This window comes from Ochotona curzoniae, unplaced genomic scaffold (assembly GCF_017591425.1).
Source record: "Ochotona curzoniae isolate NIBS_2020 unplaced genomic scaffold, NIBS_Ocur_1.0 contig_908, whole genome shotgun sequence".
NCBI lineage: Eukaryota > Metazoa > Chordata > Mammalia > Lagomorpha > Ochotonidae > Ochotona > Ochotona curzoniae.
The window spans coordinates 20,175,431-20,195,267 of record NW_024466607.1 but is presented as its reverse complement, the minus strand read 5'-3'; the positions used below and the strand labels follow the sequence as shown (position 1 = coordinate 20,195,267).

Here is a 19,837-nt window from a genome sequence, read left to right as displayed (position 1 = left end):
TTGTGTGTCTCTCTTACTGAGCCGTCTTGTGTGGGTGCAGCTGGGCCTGTTTTTTTTTTTTTTTTTAAAGATTTATTTTATTTTTCATTACTAAGTCAGATATACAGAGAGGAGGAGAGACAGAGAGGAAGATCTTCCGTCCGATGATTCATTCCCCAAGTGAGCGCAAAGGCCAGTGCTGCACCGATCTGAAGCCAGGATCCAGGAACTTCTTCCAGGTCTCCCATACGGGTGCAGAGTCCCAAGGTTTTGGGCCGTCCTCGACTGCTTTCCCAGGCCACAAGCAGAGAGCTAGAGTAGAACTGGTGTTCATATGGGATCCTGGTGTGTGCAAGGCAAGGACTTTAGCCGCTAGGCCATGGTGCCGGGCCCATGGGCCTGGTTCTCTTTGTAAGGTACCTCCTTGCGCTCTTTGCTAAACCAGTTACTTTTTTCCTAATTTCTCTTCCCATGGAAGATTTTGGCCCGTGGGTACTTTTGGACATTATCAACACCCAAATCAGAAGAAGTTATTCATCTTAGAGTTGGTGAGAGAGAAGTCGGGGGACAAGAGACCCCCGAGTACAAGCTGGTTGATTGTCTTTGTCTATGCATCGGTGTCTGTTGGCAGGAGGGGAATTTCTTGTGCGCCCCAGGACCACAACACAGAACTCTGGCTCAACACGGAGGTTCAAGGACACAGCAGGTGGTAGTGTGTGCCTGAAAAACTGATTTTGCCTCAAGCTTGTTTTTCAAGTGGAGAGCCAGCAACATGGCTTTGTTGGTTGTATTTGTAAGTCATGTGTGTGAGAATGGCACTTTGCCTGCCTTTTCTCAGCTGATGGTTCTTCCGCTTGAAAGGAAGTGAAGGGTTCTGCTCCTGTACCTGTAATGGGATTGCAGAGGTCACATGCCCTCACTCGGAGAGGGACCCGAGTGCCCTGAGCTGCTGCTTTCTTGTGTCCGTGTGATGGTGTCTAGGGGATTGTGTTCAGTTCAGCATTTAAAAGAAGCAGGGGTGTTCCACGTGAACAGGTGTGAGTCCTAACAAGCACACAGATGTGTGTCCTGAGCTCTAGAGGTAACTTTGCTTAGAAGAGATTCATATATTTAAAGCCTTTTCCCACTAGCTTTTCATTCTGGATAAGTCTCTGAGTATCCACTTAGGCTTATGAACCGAAATAAGTTAGTATTTGATGTATCATTCCTTCTAGAAAATTTTTGAAAAATACCTGTTTCAATTCTGCTACAGGCTGCTTTCCAAAAATAATTCTTCCTCCCACTTTTAATGTATTACTAATATGTTCCAATGATATTATTAACGCTTAAGCCAATCAGTTTTAACATTGTGACAGAATGCTAAAAATTGTTTCCATATTCTTTTTTGATATGTTTTGTTGTATGTACATTACTTCTGATACAGTTGCTTCTGTTCAGGGTTTTAAGTTTTCTGGTTTGTAAAGAAAAAGAGGGACAAAGAAACATATCTTAGTGTCATTTAAAATGTGCCCATAGAGTTAATACGTCTCCTGATTTTTGTTGTTGATCACCTTGTATCTAGAATTTTCCTGGACACATTCCTGTATTTTGGCCATTGCTGTTTTTAAAGTTTTTCTCTGATAGTAATAATGTCGACTACAATATTACTCTAATTCCAGTTTGTCTGACATTTAAATTGCTGAATACGAGGGTGTCTAATGTGCACTACTAAATTACATTTTAAAATGCTCATGTACCTTGACATGGGTATGCTTAAAACTTCATAGAAAGTGGAATTAAAAGGTCAGCTTATTTTGGTACAAAAGGTTTTTTTTTTTTAATTTATGCACAGTTGTTTCATAACACACATTTTCTATCAACTAGTTGAAATTCCTTCATGTAATACCTAGACAAAAAGACTGATACTCAACTCCACAGACTACTGGCACTGCATTTTTTTTTTCAAGATTGATTTATTTTTATTTGAAATGCAGATTTATAGAAAGAGAGACAGAGAACTATCTTCCATTCGCTGGTTCACTCCTCTAATGCCTGCAATAGCTAGAGCTTAATCAGTCTGTATCCAGGAGCCAAGATCTCCTTTTGAGCCTCCCAAATGGGTCCAGGGTTCCAAGGATTTAGGCCATCCTCCACTATTTTCCCAGCCCATAAGCAGGGAGCTGGATGGGAAGTGGAACAACTGGGGTAGAAACTAGTCCCCATATGGCTATGGGATGCCATCACTTGCAGATGGAGGGTTGTCCAATTGAGCCATCATGCTGGTCCCAGCACCGGCACCCATTTGGGATCCTGGTGCGTGCAGAGCAAGGATATAGGTACTAGGCTATCACACCAGGCCCAGCACCGCCTCTTTTAAAGTTAAAATGTCCAACAATAGTTTTATGGTTTGTTGCAACTCCAGTTATGGTATAGGGTTGACTATATTTCCGTGCTTTGTTTTCTTTGTATGCTTGCTCTGTGCCCAGTCTATTTTGATGGATTCATATTTAGTATTATCTTAAATATAATATTCACTTGTCTTCTTGAATGCAAATATTTACCCCCATTTTATTGTTTGCCTGTAAGTTTTTTTTCTTTTTGTTTTTGTTTTTGAGCTTTCTCTAGTTTTAGGCAACACAGGTAGTTGAATATGTCCATCATCTCTGTCACCACTTCTTTAGGCCTTCCAGAAATCAGAGATACATTCTGTTTTTTAATTCTGATTGTTCCCTGCCTTGGTGTTTGTTGTTGTATTACATGTTTGTTTATTGTTTGTCCCTTTAGGAAAGGCAAAGTGGGGGGACTTCCCAGTGTGTTTCTTCCAGAATGAGCCCTTTCAGAGACAAGCCCCAGTTAAAGGGTCCTCACCCCAAATCCACTTCAGTGGCTGGGGCACATAGAGAAGAAGTACATGAATAAACACATTTATTACTTTTTCCCTGTTGATAGTTTTCAAAATTCCAAACCAATTTATTTACTTGAGATGAAGAGAGACAGCAAGAGAGAGCCAAACACAGAACAATCTCTAACTTGTCAGTTTGTTCATTAAATTCCTGTAAAAGCCAGGGCTGGGCTGCAGCCAAAGCTGGGGGTTGGGAACATGCTCTGCCACGTGGGAGGCGGAAACCCAGTCCCTTGAATTATCACTGCTGTCTCCGAAACAGGAAGCCGGGGTCAGGAGCTGGTGCTGGGCCTTGAGCTCAAGTACTCTGATACGACATGTGAGCATCTTAACTGTCATCTTTAATGCCTTCCTTTATTTTCGCATTTTTTTTTCACTCAGCTATGCTTAGCAGACATTTTCTAAGATGGAAACCCGAAGGATGAATGTAGTCCACAGAATATTGTGAACTCACCCAATGTCGTGTGTGTGTGTGTGTGTGTGTGTGTGTGTGTGTGTGTGGTGTTTTTCAAAGAAACCAAAATAAGTTACCAGAAATGAAAAACTCCTGTTGTTTCACAGAATTATGTGGACTCCTGTTTCCCTTGAGCTCTGTGAACCTCTGCAGCCCTGCCTGAATCTCCTCCCGGCAACCTGGAGCAGGAGCTGAGTGGGTGGCTGGCTGCCCCTCAGGGGGGTGGTGTGTGCTCCCCAGGCCACCCAGACCCCACCCGGTTGGAGTTACTCATTAGCATTGCCGGCCTGACCTCTGTAGGCATGTAATTGGCAACTGCAGTGTTTAGTCTGTGTCCTAAGTGAGGTAAGGGAGGGAAGGTTAGCCAGTGAGCCTCTGAATAAAATATGAGTGTAAGAACATCCAGGTGACGAGGCTCTGCCAACTGTGGGTGAACCTGCCCCTATTTTATTCCATTCAGAGTTTAATTTGCAAAGGAAGTCCACTAGAAATCCCTTCTTTTGCTTCCAACACCAGCATCAGGGGTCAGAGGCCGAGGAGGACATTTCTTGACCCCCACACGTTGTGCCCTGCTTCTGACCACTGCAGCTCTGAATGCCGTGTCCTCGACGTGCTTTCTAGGCTCTCAGCAGCCCTGTTTTCTCTTGCTGGATGCAGTTTCCAACCTAGTACTTTCTCTATCTCATGAGTGACTTCCTGTGTTTCTAGGGTCCTAAAACTGTAATGGCTCCTCTGGGTTCTGATTTGGGAGGCTGAGAAGCAGAGTCCCTGGAATGTTTTGGTCGATCATGTAAGTGGTCCAGATACCCTGGCTTCCTGGAGATCCCGTTGAGCACAGTTGAAGGACTCTGTTGACGTGGGCATCAAGGGGCCAAGGTTCCTGGGGCTCGACTGCCTTCTCTGAAAGCAGGAGGGCTGTGCTCTCTAGTTCACTGTTGGCAATGGCCTTGGCTCCCCGTGGAGTACTTCAGGCTATCAATAAATAATAGCAGGTTTTAGTGTTATTATTACATTGCTGTTACTATTTTAAAGAAGGACTAACATGAATACCCTCTCAAAAAAAAAAACCCTTCTATTTGAATGGTGAATAATATGAGCTGTCCTTGTCTTTCCTTTCTTGCAATGTTGCTTTGTTGTCCTGTAGCAGTTGGTCTCATCTTCACTGATGGTGGAAAGAAACCCCAGGCTGTCTGTTTTACTGATGAGCAATAAGGACTAGGAAGGTGTGGGAGGCACATGTTCTCATGGCTCCCAGAAGGCAGGTCTTGCCTGTCCATCTCTAATCACCTCTGAACATGACGCGCCAACCTGTCCGGTGAGAGGTGACTTTTCTTTTCAACAATATTTAGCAGGAATTGGAGCTACACTGCATTCATCTGTGCTTGAAAAACCACTTTGCATTCAGGAAAGGCATCAGGAAGAGAAACACAGGGAGAAGAATGCTTTTTTTTTTTTCCGTAAGTTGTTTACGTTCCAGCTTTCTGTGTTGGGAGCAGTTGTCTTAGGTCAAGGAGTGAGCTTTTAGGTTCCTTTCCTTTTCATCTCTTCATCTGACTGATGTTTATAGCAGGCATAGATGTGAAATAACGGACTATTTTTATGGCTTTTGCCATACCACGGTACAAGTATAAATACATTACAACCTAATCACATCAATGAAAGTATCAACAGAGAATGTATAGGAATAAATGACAGGGGAATATCCTAGCCCCGGTCTTTTGAAGAGAAATATTTCAGAAAGCTTTCAAGTTCAGAGATTCTGAGTATGACAAAACATTGGTTTTTGGAAAGGACAATTCTATAGAAATACTTTGCCCTTACTGTGTAAACAATATTTACATTTATTGGCAGTCAAAATGAACTGTTTCCAGCAGGGTTCCTCTAACATGCTTTTAATACAGTGGCCCTGTTTTCATAGGTAAAGATGTTAAGGTATGAAAGTGGGCGTGTCATCTTCTAAAGATTCTGCCACCCGGGCCCACCACTGTGCCGTGAACTTGAGTGATGAGTCCATGCTTGCTCCGCAGTCACAGGAGGGGGTGTGCTTTCTGATCAAGGTGTTAGATGGGGGGTAGCAAAGAGAAGGCTGATGAGCTCAGCGTAGTGCTTGTACCAAGAGCCTGTTTCTGAAAAAGTAACAACACGACTCCATTGCAGCCTTTTCCGCTGCTCGTTCCCCAGGATATTAATAGGAGGCACAAAAAGGAGAACGTTGGTGTTAAGAATGTTTGAGGAATACTGATTAGCCAAAGTCGGGCCTGGACTCCTCAAGACATTCTGCACATTCCCGAAAGAGCATTTGCTAAATTTGTTTTCCTGTGGAATTTCCCCTCCCCAACTCCACCTCCCCAAGTCCTTCCCCTCTCCTTACCTTCTCCCTCGACCCCAAGAAAACTTGCTTATAGAAGTATTTTTGTTGTTGTTGTTGCTCCTCTGGAAAGATTTCTGGGCATGCTGAAATTATACAGAGCAGAAATTGTGCAAGGAGGACTTTTCTGGCAACAGTGGCTAGTGAGGTGGAATGGCAAGGTCTAGAATCAATAAGGGCAAGCCCCTGTCTACAAGGGACAAAGCTTAGAACCTTGGAATTTCTGAGCATGATGGAAATGGCAAAAGTAGTCTTTATATGTCTTTCACTTCACCAGCAATGATGGTTTCTACAGAGTGCCTGTCTTTCCCTATGGGAAGAAGTCTTGGCCAAGCTCCGTGTTGTGGTACACATCATTTTACGACCTGAAATCTCACTTCATGGCCACTCTCAGACACCCATGAAACGCCAAGTCCTCTATCAAGGATATATTCCACACTTTTCCAGGAGAGTCCAATGATCCCTTCATAGCTTTTTTTTTTCATAGCTTTTTAAAAAAACATTTTATGTATTTATTTGTTTATTTATTTATATTGGAAAGTCAGACTCACCACAAAGGAGAGACTTTGTGGAGCTGAGCTAATCCAAAGCTAGGAGCCAGGAGCCTCCTCCAGGTCTTCCACATGAGTGCAGGGTCCCAAGGCTTTGTGCCTTCCTCCACTGCCTCTCCAGGCCACAAACAGGGAGCTGGAAGGGAAGTGGAGCAGCCAGAACATGAACTGGCACCCATATGGGATCCTGGTGCATGCAAGGCGAGGACTTTATCCACTAGGCTACCATGCTGGGCCCCATTTTCATAGCTTTTGGTTTATGTATTGCTCCCTGTAGAATATGGACCTGTAGAGGACTAGGATGTCTTTAATATACGGGATCTGGAGAAAATGATGACTATTAGTTATTGGTGATGTGTAAAAGTGGATACTGTATTCTGTAAGTTTGCCATTACAAATTATCTTAAGCTTAAAACAACAAATTCATTCTCTGACCACTGTGGAGTCAAAAAGCAAGGTACTTGTAGGGGGTGTGATCCTCTGGGGTAGGAGTGGGGGGTCTTTGGCAAGATTCTCACCTGTTTTCCAGCCCTGGTGGATCCTGATGTTCCTTGACTTGGTCTGTGTGAGCAAGTCTCTTCCACTGTCTTCACTAGCTCTTCTGTGTAAGTCTCTGCTCTCTCTCTCTTCTGTGCCACTCTGTGTGTGTGTGCTTTATGAGGTACTAATTGACTTTAGAATCCTCTGTATAATCTAGAAGGAGTGCATCTGGAGATGAGCACATCTTTTTTGGGTGTTGGGAGCAGTATTCAACCCACCACATTTACTAAGTAAATTTTCCAAAATTGGAGGATGTTGAGAAAATGCTTCATCTAAGAGGAGAGAGTCAGCTGACCATGTAGAAGTGTGAAGATTCAGAATTGAGGGTCCTCCATCCAAGGAGTCGCTATAGATATATCATTACTCACCTGATCTCTGTGTAGAAGGCATCAACCACCAGCCCGTTTTCTCACCATGACTGCATATGACGCCAGGATTCTTCTAAACATCAAACTCCTTTTCCATAGGGAAACATTTCCGTAAGAGGTCGAGGAATTACAGTGAAATGGAGACAGGCCACAAACTTCTTATCCTGCAAGATGTGTCCCTCAAATGGAATACTTTAGGGATGGGATGGGAGTGGTTGCTTATCTCCCTGCTCCCTTCTCTGCTTCCTGGCAGGACTCACAGTACCTGTTAGTAAGAGTCTTGGGAAGGAAGAAATGTCCTCCTCCTCCACACTTCACTTCTGCATCTGTAGTAAACATTGAACCATTTTGGTTAGTAGTGCCTCAGTGACACAAATTCTGCTGCCTAGAAGAGTGTGAATGAATCTGGCTGTGCTTGTTTGCCCTCACAGCATCCTGCCGCATCTAGTCCATGTAAACTCGCTTGCATTTGGCAACTGGCAAGCTCAGCTTGGTGCATTTGATTTATCCATCACCAGAGGATTGGAGTTCTTAGACGTATTTCCCCCCTTTGGCTCAGACAGCACTTCCGTTAGATTACAGTTCTCATTTTTGGGTGTTTCTTGTGTTTCGGCTAGATAGGATGCTGTCAGCACATTTCCCCACTCTCTGTTAAACTGGTAATTGTTAAAGGTCGGTGCATGGTTATTACTTGTTTTCTGTCTGAGATACTGTGTTTGCAAGGCTAAGCGTGATGCTAATTACTGTGTCTGTCCCCTTTTAGATTTTACTGAAAATGCTTACTGTTGAAGTAGCTAAATGCTTAGTGGCCAGATTTGCTGATAGGAATCAGGATGTGGATGAAAAAACAGTTCCTTGGTTTGTGGGTGGTTTAATGGGTCTCACCATGGTAAAATATGAACAACATGGAGTCGTAAAATCACAGAATGTCTGAGTTGGAACTGGATCAATAAATTCCACCTCCTCATTTTACAGATGCGAAGATGATGGGAACCCTCCATGACCAATTGTAACCCTCAGAATAACTTAGCTGTGATACTTTCATAAAATTGTAGGCCAATAAACAAACTACAGCTGCAAGGATAAAACAGTAGGATATTGTTGACTCAATGCTAACATAGTAAATTTATTTCCAGATACACACGCACACATACACATATACACAGAGAATTTGCAGGATGAAACATTTTTCCTACTAAAATATTCTCTGCCTTAGTATGCTGTGGTCTGATAAATATTTTCAGGAGCAATGATGGTTCAAGCTTAGACAGGGATCACTGCTGTTTTCGCTATAAGAAAACAAAAAATGTTTTGGGGTATTTACTTGTTGTGCAATCACGTTGTCACTGGGGTGCTCGCAGCCAGAATGGGACTTCATGGTTCAAGTCCTTGCTGTTGTGTTTCTGATCCCACTTCCTGCTGATGTGCTTCCTGGGAAGCAGCACCTTACGGCTCAGGCGATTTGAGTCTCTGCCACCTCCAGGGAAGATCTTGATCGAGCTCCCAGTTCCTGGCTTGAACTGGCTCAGCCTTTGCCATCGTGGATTTCTGGGAGAGAACCAGCAGATGAAGGCTGTCTCCCATTTTTCTCTCTCTGTCTCTGCCTTTCCAATACAATTAAAGTTTTTTTTTTTTTAAGACTTCCTACAGAAAGAAAAATGAGCAAAGACTGTGCGTGTCAGAGAAGTTCATGCTTCTGGTTTTCTTTGTTTTTTTGTGGTGGTTGTCTTCTTCATTCCTGAACAGTTTTTCTTCATCCTCTTCTCCCTTAGAAAGTTGGAAAAGGCTGTAACAGATCCCGTGAGAGTAAAGCTTTGCTTGATCTGGTCAGGGTAAACTTGCACAGGCTTTGCCTTTATTTCTGTTTGATGTCACATTCAGATGTTGACTCTACCTGTCTTAAAAATGCTGATGGGCCACATGAAACTTGACAGGTGTGTGGCTAATGTTAGCTTTGTCAGTGTGATTAGCCTTGGTGGTATCTGCCCAAACATTAAAACATAATTCTTTAATAACTAATTTTAATCCTATCTGGATGATTGGATAAATAGAATAATAAATTGGTGCCATTCACTTTTAAATGGAAGATGCTGTTTATTGAATGTCCCAATGTTGATGAAGCTAGCTCAGTGGACCCTGCTTGTAGCTGCTACTTTTTCCTGCCCTCTGATGTATTAATATACTAGATAAGTTGGCAGGTATGGTGTAGACTCCACTAAATCATGCTTTCCAGATGTATTATGTCCTTGGCCTCTCCTCCATGTGCAGCCTTTCTACCCTAAGAGGGGTTATTTGGAAATAGAGCGATCAATTGCTTTTCTAGAAACTCTGGACCTAAATTGGATTTATTGTACTCTGAATTTCTTTAGCAGCTGGTGGGTTCCTTAGTTAATAAGTGTGATTGGCTAATGTGATCATTTAATCCTTGTTCTTATCACTCATATTTCTGAGCAGAAAGTAGTTACTCAGTAGGCTTATATGCGTTTGTGTCTTTCCAGAAGCAGTCTGTGTACACAGGCAACTGTTTCTGCTACTGCTCTTACTCCAGTTGAAAACCTGTTATTCATACTGGAACGCATGTTGCATCTGGCACTTGACTTTCTCCAAGTTTTCTCCCATTTACTTTTTCCTGTGAAGATCTTTAAAATTTTAAGTTTCATCTTGTTTGTCTATCCTTTTCCTTCATGATGTCTTAGCATTTTTTGGAGGGAGGTGCTTATAAAGGATTTAGAAACCCAAAAAGTGTTCCTATTGTTTCTTCCAACATTTTTGTGCTTAACGTGTTCACATCTAACTCTTTACTATCAATTTATCATTTGTCGTAGTCAGTAATTCACTTTTATTATCATTTTCCTAAATGAATATTCTCTTTTAGTCAGTATGACATGGCTTAACTCACTAAATCTAAACACCACCTTTTTTCTAAAAAAAAATCTTATTTTCCATTTTACAATTTTGCAAGAATAGGGCTTTCCCTCTCTCTTCCTCCCCCACCCTCTTGTCTCCCCACATGTCCTCTGTGTTTTATACTAAAATAGTCTATCAGGTACAGTCTTGACACCAACTTTCTGCTCTTTACTTGGGTCATGACACTATTGATATTGGCAATGGTAGAAATTTTAATATTTTAATATTAATATCATGTTATTTTAATATTATGTTGGAACCCATCTCTATTGAAATCTCCTAGCATTGCTTGGTTGATAAATTATTCACATGATCCAGAATCAATTCATTTTACCTTTTGAAATCATCACAGAACACAAAAGATGACATTAAAATGAACAGAAAAAGACAATATTAAATAGTCTCTTGTCTGTTACTCATGGGACCTTGAATTCAGGTCCCTATTTTCCAGGACTATTCTAGAGTTGTGAAGTTAAAACATAGTTTTAAGTTAAACATATTCTGCCTACAATGTGTTAGTCTTCATAAATACTTCAAGGGAGCAAGGGTGGAGGTTGCTTCTTTGGATTTACTAAAATCACTGACTTTGATATGATGAAATTATCATTTAATCTCAGTACTAAATTACTCGTGATTTAAATTCTTTGGGATTCATGCTAGTCTTGAGAGTTCTTGAAATATCTAAGTAGGATTAGTATTTTAAATTTTTATGTTAAAGCATAATTTCATGTGCCTACTTTAAGGGAAAGTATAGTATTAATGATACATGGTATTTTCTTAAGGTTTTTTTGGGTAATGGTAAATATTTTGAAGATGGGCTTTTCAAATGTTAAGAGGTACTAAGATTGATAGCTTTGCAAATTGGTTTTAAGTATTTTGAATTTATAACTATCATCATGTTGCAAAATAACATTGACTTTGGAATGGCTGACTTCCTTTTGTAGTAATTCAAAAATATTATGACAGCTATAGTTTTATAGTGAGCATAAAAACCAGTGAGGTAAGTTCAATGAGGTAAGGTTAGTGTTGGAAGTTTTATTAACAAAAACTTTAAGTATTAACACATGAGTTACAATTCCCATGTGTTTTCAGAAATTTGCTGGAACTGAACCGAACATTAAATTTTGAACTTTGGACTAGTCACTTAAAACCACCTAATTTTAGTGTAAGAAGTAGCCAAAAGCTTAAGTATGAAAACAGGCTTTATAAACTTGGCTGGGTTATTAACCCACACATGATATGAATTCCTCCATGTAGGTGATATGAAGCAATCTTAAACCACCATTGTTTTCCTCAAGTAGGTGGCATGTGGAAGTTGGGTATAGTTTTTTGACAGGTAGGTAAGACAAACGCATCTTTACAACCTGAAAGTCTCAACTGTGTTATTAACATGCTAGTGACTGTAACTTAACTTTTATAAGCATAGCATATGGTTCTACAATACTAACAATATCTCCGAACTTTATTTGTCTGTATTGAAGTTGTATACAAGAACAGATATCATCGAATAGAAAAGTGTTCTGCAAATTATGAAGTGCTCTATAATACAGTCATTTTTGTTTCTCTTTGTGCTAACTTTCCCACTCCTCTAATGCATAAGCCTTTGATTGCTAGCTGACAGCCAGCACACGTAAGTAGGATCAAAGAGTTCTGATTTTCATGTTCCATGTCTCCACTAGATGCTGTGATCAATAATAGGCTATGGAGAGCCGTGACATGAACTAGCCACCTTGAAAGACCAAAAAATGTATTGAAATGACCAATTGTTGTTTTTCATGCCTGTAAGAGAGTGAGCCTTTTATCCCAAAGCCCTGGAAGCCAGAAACTTTTTGATGAAAGGGCCTTCTCTCAGTTTTTAAATTGGTGCATATCGTCTCCCTCCAATTTTTTCTTAGTTTGATCTAAAAGTATGTGACAGCTAACATGTGACAGCTAACATTGGTTCTATCATCAGGAGAGGTGTGGATACAGTCACAGAGCTGCTTATCCATGCGTAGTTCCGACTCCAGTCCAGGAGCATCTGAATCTCGTCGCCTCCTGCTTTGGGGCTGTAGCCCGGCACCTCACACTGTACAGATCTCATTGAGAACTCCTGATCTTCTTTCCTCACATCTGAGACTGCCCTCATCTTTCTGAGCACAGGCAGTCATTCTATTTTCTTTTGAGCTGTTTCAGCAAAAAAACAAAAAAGCAGCATGCTTCCTTTTCTAGTCACACATACTGATCCTTGGTTTTATCAGCTATCGCCTGATCCCATTTCAGAATGCATCGCTCACTCCTCTATCCTAGTGAGGCAGCAGTACACCCCTTCTGGTCCTCCATAGCCACCCCCAGTCTGGCCCCTAGCCTCCCCGCCCCACCGCCCCGTCTCCTGGTGGCTGCTTTCTCTAGAACAAACTGATTTTTTAGAACAAACGTATCAGCTGTTCTATCCTCAACATCGCAAGATTTCATTGATCTGCATTAGCTTCTTTGCTACCCTTGCAACTCTACATCAAGCTTGTCTCTATGATGAAGTGTGTTTCTTTTAGGGAGAAATTTTTTTAGAGACCACATAGTGGGCACTGGGGATGGGTGCTCATCACTGATGAGGTAGTTGATTTTTCTAAGCTTTTCTTAAAGTGAACAAAGCTAGACAGTAATTGTTTTTCATCTTGGTATTTTGTTATTTTATGAGAAATTTAAGATTTACCTTGTAGTTAAAGGTTTAATGATTCTACCAAATAGAGTTCAACAAATGAAATGTAAAAACATCTTAATCTAACAGAAAAATAGGTAAGGTGTATAACCAGTAATCAAGAGGAAAGGTTTTCAGCTTCACTTATAAATTGAAAATTGTCACAAAATCATTAAGACCACAGCAAATAATTATAAAATTTATATAAATTTCATTGAAAAAGGAAAGTAATTTTTAAAACAGGAAAGATATCATGTGTTTAATATTTGCAATTTGAAGTTAGTCTTAACAGGCTTTCATGTCTTCTTACACCTATATTTCTCCCTTCTTACCATAAAACTTAACATTTATTAATGACAGGGACATAATACATATGTGTTCTCCTCCTACTCCTGAACTCCACAAATATATATATGGTTCAAGAAACCATATTTTGACTGTCTTATTAAGACCATAAAGGCTGCATCCCGACACCTGGAACAATGCCAGGCACAAATTTGATTCTTCCTGTTTGCTGAGTGAATGGGTAAACGGTCCTAGTTACTGGATGTGTAAAAGACACCTACAGAGAAGAGACCGCTGAAATGGAACTGGCTACAAAGTGCAAGAGCAGAGGACATAACCAAACCAAGAGGAAGAGGTGGGCATGCCTCACCAGCGAGAGTATGGTCCTGCAGGCACTGAGGGACATTTTCTTCAGAGGGCAACTTTTATTGTCATTGGAGATTGGTGCAAAAAAAAAAAAATTGGAAGTAGTGATTATTCTGAGTTCTTCTTAAGAGTCCAAAAAGAGTCATTGTAACCTAATCGCCATGCCAGCTAGGTGATTGACAATTACTTGATTTTCTATTGTGGAGTGTGGTTGTCTGTCTTGGTTAGAGAGGAAAGGGCTGAGGGGCTTCTGTTGCATTACCCTCCTCTAGGTACAATAATGTGTTAGTCACTGCAACCTCTCTGGGTACTCCTGAAAGTTCTAGCTGTCTTCTCAAGTCTTCTCTGTGGCAGACAACAGTCAAGCTTGTGTTTGCCATGTGGCTCAGTGCCTCTTGAGCCAGCTGTAGAAAGGGAGAGCAAGACTCCAAGCCTAGGACTCCATTACAGGGGTTGAAACTGAGTTCACTGGATTCATAGCTGTGTGCTGACAGTATAGCAATCCTAAGTCACATGTGATGATAGAGCCCCTGACATGTGGCTAGTCTTGACTGAGGTGTCCTGCAAGTGTTAAATAAATGCCCGATGCTGATTCAGATTGTGAAAATTGTTTACTCGTGATATTTTTTGCATTGTTATAATTACATGTTTATTCATACTGTTTTAGATTTGATAAATTGTGTACTATTAAAATTTCACCTCTTGTAACTTTGGCTATTAAATGAAAACATTTAAAATTACCTTTTATTTCTTTTAGCCATTCACCAGTTCAAGAACTGCTCCTGGATAATGCATTCTCTGTTGGGACACCCATGTACTAGCTCTCTCTGCATCAGTACACACACATAGTAACGTATGTGAAAGTCCGTATCAGGTGGTATAATGCTTGCATGCGTGTTAGCACACAAAACCTTATTTGCTACCTTGAGTATGGTTGATCAGTCACCTTTATTACTTTTCTACAGCTTATAAATCACTGGGTTAGAGGTTGTGGACAGCAGAATAACAAAATATAATAACAATAGCAAGAATTTATGGAGTGTTTCTAGGTGCCAGGCATGGTGCTAAGAGCATTACCTGTTATTTAATCCTCAAAATAACTGGTTGAAGGAAGCATGATTATGATCTCCACTTGGTTGGTAACACCTTGGTTATGTTCCCCACATTTGGAAAGGAGACATAACTAAGTCCACGTAGGTAAGCCCCAAGGTTAGTGTCTTAAATTGGTTGAACATATTTGTAATATGGAAAATGTCAAAACAGAGCCGTCCCATTGGGCCACTTATACAGTCAAACTTAACCTTATGTGGCAACTTCAAGGGTTTCTTTCCCTTCTGTCTTTTTTTCTCTCTGCCCTAAGGTCTTGGGCTTTAACTCCTGAGTCCACTCTCCGGGATTCTGCTTAGCTCTATTCACAACCCTCTGCCACATCCTCCATTTTTGAATTTGGAATGAAAGGGAACAAGTGGATTTTTAAGTCTGACACAAAGAATAAAGGGAGGTGCAATGCTTCTGTTTCTTTTTTAGGTTCATGGTAATTTCTAAGACAAACCTTTCTAGTATTTTTAATAATAATTTATTCGTTTTCATTAGAAAGTCAGATTTTACAGAGAGGAGAGAAAGAAAGATCTTTCATCCCCGGGTTCACTCCCCAAGTGGCTGCAACAGCCAGAGCTAACCTGACCTGAAGCCAGGAACTGCTTCTGGGTCTCCCACACAGGCACATGGGACTGCAAGATCTGGAATGTGGTGTTGCCCAGATCTCAGAGACAGGTGCAGAGTGGGGAGGGAGCACTCCCAGGAAGTGATGTGCCTTGCTCCTGAGGACAGTTCTCCAATGAAGCCTAACTCTTCCCTCTTCCCCACAAGGGAGCTTGAGGTCCAGGTGCTTAGAGAGTTGGATGTGATTGAGAACCATTCTTGGTTGCTACCATAAGTTTTGGATTATGGCTTATTTTTAGATTTTGTGTCTTTGGAGGCTGTGTATATCATATGTATGTCCAACATTGAGACTGTTTCCTCATGTGAATGTTTGCGACTTGAATCAAATCCAAATATCCTCTTATTCCAGGTCTACTATTAGGGACTACTAACAGGGAAAACTTTGAATGTGAAAGAGAACTGTATCAGAGCTCTAATGAGTATTCCTGTTTCATTTTCCTGGAAGGTTGTTTGTTTTCTTTTGAAGTTCTTTATGATGGGATGTTCATTCAATCCTTGAAGTGTTGTCAAGGAAGTAGTTTTTAATCTGTGAAAATTTTCAAATGGCCCCTTTTTTTGCTCTCCCATGCTATGTGCTCAAGTGTGGCTGTAGTAATTTTAAAATTGAAATGAACCATTTGAGTTTTGAAAATTATTTATGGCATATCAAGTAGCACTTAGTGTTTTGTCACAACACTGTAACCATTTTTGAAGGCACACATAAAATATGGCAGTAAGGTCAGAAGCCCTGTTGGGTAGAACTTCGGGAAACATACCTCACCCTTGGAACTGACTATAATTCCTGGGTGCTGACATGAAGATTAATAATGCTTAACTCTGATTTTGGCAATTTTTGCCAATTTCATTGCTAGGGTCCTTTTCTTTCAAGTTATTACCTAGAATTGAAGTGATAACAAATGTTTTATGTTTTATACAGCATGATAAAAGATTTTACACACTGTTAAACACATACACACACAAAACTGTATCAAAAGGAAATGAGTAATTATGCTAAATCAAAAGATTGTCCTGATTTTAACATGAAGTGGCTAGTTGCCATGTAGTTAAATCATAGATAAAAATGGGAAATTCAACCGTATGAGTTTTTATACATTGATTCTATGATGCAGTTCAAATTTTCTTTTGTTTTTCCGGGAAATGGTGGTGCTCTTTGCTTTGCCAAATATTACTATTGAGCCAACTGCCAAAGTTTAAGAGAGAGTCAAGGGCCCTTAAAATTATTTGGTGTTGAGTGAAGAGGCAGAGAAAGGTATTCCATATACCCCCCAATTCTAATTGTTATATCTCTGCCTGATGTTGGAGTATAAGCTAGGCTTCAAGGTTGGCATGATTTCTTCTTAAAATGATATGCACTATTGAGTGAAGTTGGAATAGGAGCAAGCACAACTTTAATCATGTTCATTGATACCCAGTTTTTAGCTACATATTCTAATCTTTAATAGCATGCATTTTTTTTTTTTTGGCTTGGTCTTTCCTGTATTTAAACTGCTGTGCATCAGAGGCCTGTGGATCTGCTTGTGGTTTTGCACCATCTGGAAGTTCAAATTCGATTTCAGAAATGATGTCATCCTTGCTTACTGCAAACTGGGCTAATGTTGGTTGAGAATTGGATATGGTTCAGGTCAAAGTTTTGTATTAAAACACACACACACACACACACACACACTCAAAGACCATCAAGCTTCATTTCTCAGTTCTTAGAGACTGCACAAGTCTCTAAAGATAGAATGGAGGTGATTGAAGGACACAATTCAAATTCCTTTGAAGTTAAAAGCGTGCTTTCTGGCGCATGCTGAATAAGCTCCCTAAAAGACCCTGGCTGGCACTGCCTCCCTCCTGCCACGTTGAGTTTGAGTGTTGTGAATAGTGCGCTGTTCACAAACATCCTTGCTCTATTTTTTTTTTATTACTGCAGGAATATTCTCATGGCCAGGGTTGCTTTTCATCTGTTCTGGGCTCCAGAAGATGTAGCAGGGCCCTGATAGATCACACATGGCCAAAAGGTGCTACAAATGGAAGTGTATTATTCATCATTATAGAGTTTCTTTCTTATTATATTATATCCAGCAGCACTCACTCTCTCCTTAATTGTAATTTATTTATGCTGCAGTGTGAACTGTGGGCATTCCTTTTTCATTCACATAGAGACCGTTTAGCTTTAGATAGTAAGAAATGTGGAGCTAGTGGGACCACGGAGTCACTGATTTCTTTTCTCCCACCAAGTTCTGGCAAGACCATGTTCCAGTATGTATAATTGACTGTAACCCCTGATAGCCACTGTCATCATCTGGGAGCCTCAGCATGCCCTGGCATTTCCAAGGAACTTATTAAATGTACAGGATTTGTGCATAAGTTGTGGTGCCATTCCAGGTGGGTAGACAAGCCACTTGAGAAAAATCTCCCATGCTTCTGTGTTGGCATGGCTGGCACGCATTTTCGTTTAGGAAAGTGAGGATCCCCAAGATGTGAGGCTTCTCTCTGCTTCCCTGTTCTGTATCTCTACTAGATCCAGTGAGGAGTACAGCCATCAGATACCTGGTGGAACTGCATTTCTCAGCTTCTCTGGTCACAGAATGGCCACCTTCTCTTTACTAAGGTCAGAGCCACCCTGGAACTCTAAGCATGTCCCTGTCATCACCCTTTCTCTTCCTGGGATGTCACAAGTTCATCATCTTCTTGTGACCAGAAAAAAATCTACTCCCCTATATCCCTATCACCTTTAACTTTGAGAAACACAACGTTCGTGCATCCTTGTTGCAAAGGATAAGAAAAGAAAATTTTACTGCAGTAACTATTCCTTAACATTAATTTCATGCTGCTTGGGAACATTCTACCAAAGATGGATTGCTGCAGTTAAAAGCCTAGAATATCCCAGCACCTAGAGAGTATCTGTTATGAACATTTGGTTTTATGTGTAAGATGGAGACACTGTTTGCTGAGTGCTGGGAGAGGAGCATTCAGTGACTTGTCCTGAAGCTTGCAGATAGACAGCAGCAGAACCAGGCCTAAAACCTGTCTCCTCTTTCCATTGTTCCAAGTTGCTTTTGGACTGTGGATTCTCATCATATTTACATATCTTTTTTTTTTTAAATCTATGATTGCATTCTTTAATTCTTTTTAAAGATACATTTTTTTCTTTTTTATCCAAATTTTATCCAAAATTTATCCAAATTTTGAACGAAAATGTTCAAAATTTAGTATGAGATACAACACACCCTTGTGCCATTTCTTCTTTTTGCCTGGTTATTTGGATGTCTTTAAATAACATGCCTGCACTTCTGTTTCCTGATTGTTGATACAGCCTTGCTCTGTTGATTTCATGGTGTGAAGGCTGGGAATTTACCTCTTCTATCACCTCAACGACCTGTTCAATATCTATGTATACTCAGTGTCCCCTGACCTGTCATTCTACTGGGGTTATGCAGTAATTTGATTCTCAGGATGAAATGATATGTTATATATTATTCTCTTCCTTTCATGAGATTCTGATAAACTGTCTATTAATCCTGACTGTGCAATCATGTATTTTCTATTGGACTATCAGTTATTAAACTGCACGTTCACTGAGTCTTGACAAATCCGTATACCATATAACCACCATCACAAACAATTTAGAGGAAAAAAATCCTTTTTGGCTTTGTAATCATTCCTTTGCACTTCACACCTCTGAAGGTCATTGCTGCCATTTTTGTAACCCTATGTTAGTTGTATGTTAGTTGAAAAAGCAATCATCCAGCAGAGTGGATGTCTGTGGAGTCTTTCCACTTGACATGTTTTTAATATATATCTGTGTTCTTGTACATATTTCTAGTTATAACCTTGTATGGCAAGATACTATCCTATGGAAATATACCTCAGTTTATTTACTTGCTGTTGGATGTGTGGGTTGAGTCTAGGATGAGCTATTATAAACAATATTGCTGTGGACATTTTTGTAATCTTTTAGACTGGTTGAATGATCTTACACAATATGGATTTGTTCCAGTAAGCATACTGTATTCCTTTCGCACACCAAGTGTGCTAACTATGAGCACTTTCACATACTTCTTGCCAGAAGGATGAGCACATGTCATTGAAGACATAATTCCTGGAGCCCATGGCTGGGTCCAACCCTGACCTTTACATGTGATCAAATATTTAGATATCTTTAAAGATATCCAACAAAAATAAGTTGGTGGTTGCGTTAGTCCATTCAAGGAGCTATAACAACATACTGCATTGAGTAGCTCATCAATAAAGAACAAAATAGCTTAACAACAGAAATGGATTTTTTTTTTTTACAGCTCCAGTGGTAGGGAAATCCAAGATGAGGGCTCCTGCTCTGCTTCATAGATGGCCCTTCATGTGGTGGAAGAGGTGAATAAACCCTCTTGGGTTTCTTTTAGAACACAGTATGGGTGCTTCACCCTCATGAGTGAATCACCCCTTAAGGCCTACCTGTTGAGACTGTTACTTTGGAGATTTAATTCTAACATGAGAATTTTGGAGTGTACAAACACTCAGAAAATAGCTTTGATATCTGCTAAAATGGCAGCACAGTAATTTTGACAAGGGATCCTACTCTTTACTCTTTAGAATCAATGAAAAGAAATTGTCTTGGGAGTAATATATTAAATGTTGCTTGTCAGCTGAGAACAATTTTCTTGGAAATTTCATAGCCTGTTATTGATAATCAGCCATTAAATAAAGTATTTGTTGCAGTGACTTTTTAAGACCAAAATAGTGTACATTTTTAAACA

General features: G+C 40.3%; 1 protein-coding gene across 3 annotated transcripts in view; it reads left to right on the top strand.

Moving 5' to 3' along the window:
* ERC2 (ELKS/RAB6-interacting/CAST family member 2) overlaps positions 1-19,837 on the top strand; it is a 628,330-nt gene that overhangs the window by 267,551 nt on the left and 340,942 nt on the right. The window lies entirely within an intron of this gene.